The sequence below is a fragment of the Sapajus apella genome, unplaced genomic scaffold, assembly GCF_009761245.1.
Source record: "Sapajus apella isolate SASKATOON/1434 unplaced genomic scaffold, GSC_monkey_1.0 scaffold75, whole genome shotgun sequence".
In the NCBI taxonomy this organism is placed as follows: Eukaryota; Metazoa; Chordata; class Mammalia; order Primates; family Cebidae; genus Sapajus; species Sapajus apella.
The window spans coordinates 4,883,709-4,885,173 of NW_022437015.1; positions in this window are offsets into that span (position 1 = coordinate 4,883,709).

Sequence of the window (1,465 nt, forward strand, 5' to 3'; positions counted from 1 at the left end):
TGAACTACCCTTTTTACGTTTTTAGATTTTTTTTTTCAACCGTTCATCTATGATGGGGCTGGATTATAGGCAGCACTACATATTTGGTAAGGATGGGAGGGAAGAAATCTATTTTCCTTTGGACTCCACTCCACCTGCCATATCATTCAGTGACGATGAGAAAAAAAGAAAGGAATATTATTGTTTTCCTTTCCTTTGTAGGCTCTAATACATTCTTGATAGAAAGTCTACTCCGAGTGAGCTAAACAGAGAAAAGAGGTTTTCTCACCATTGGGGAGCCCTATACAGAGTGTTTGAAGTTCCCACCCAAGATAAATTCCCATACCCAAACACTCCTTTTTGAGTTAAGGAAAGCATTGTTAACTTATTCGTGAGAAAAAACTAATTTCCATTTCCCCAAAAACCCTTGAGGTTACTCAGGGTGAGGAGATAGGATGGGAAATGGCTACATAAGAGTAAAATCCCCTGCTGGGCGCAGTGGCTCATGCCTGTAATCCCAGCACTTTGGGAGGCCGAGGCTGGCAGATCACCTGAGGTCAGGAGTTCGAGACCAGCTTGACCAACATGGAGAAACCCCATCTCTACTAAAAATACAAAATTAGCTAGGCATGGTGGCGCATGCTTGTAATCCCAGCTACTTGGGAAGCTGAGGCAGGAGGATCGCTTGAACCCAGAATGCAGAGGTTGTGGTGAGCCAAGATGGTGCCATTGCACCAGCCTGGGTAACAAGAGCAAAACTCTGTCAAAAAAAAAAAAAAAGTAAAGTACCCAGGGCATCCACTCAGCTGGCCAGCCTCTCTTTCCTATTGGTACCCTGACCTCAGAGAAAGATGTACAGTGATGGCCACCTCCCAGGTGAGCCTTCAAAACCTTCCAGATCAACAAAACAAAACAAAAACATTTCTGTTGGAAAATGCCTGCTAGATTAAGGCATCAAAGTCCCTACTCAAATTAAAGAGAAATAGAACTGCCTCTTTCACAAATTTGACTAGGACCAGCCAGCCCTACTTGTTTAACAGCTTCACCTTCCTAGGTGTGACTCCTAGTTGTACAAATGAAGTGAGAGAGAAAAGGCAAGGCTTCTGAAAAGAAGGTTTAAGTGAAGTTGCTAGTATAAAGAGGGTCTCATGCAGTTTAAGAAATCTGAAAACATCTGTACAGTCAATCTCCCTCTGGAAAGTTTGAAGTAGGTTGAGTAGTCTTTGGCATACTATACCTGTTGCCCTCAATGGTTCCAAGCTTTTAATTGTCATCACTCTCTCTGCAGTAAGGCCTGCCTATAAACTGAAGTGCTGCCAATACTTCAAAATCATTTGCTTTACTTCACCCAATCAAAACTTCAATTTCTTTAAAAAAATCTTAATTGATACATAATTGTACATTTTTATGGGGTACAATTCAGTGTTTTGATACATGTATACATTGTATAATGATCAAATCAGGGCAGTGAGCATATCCATCACCT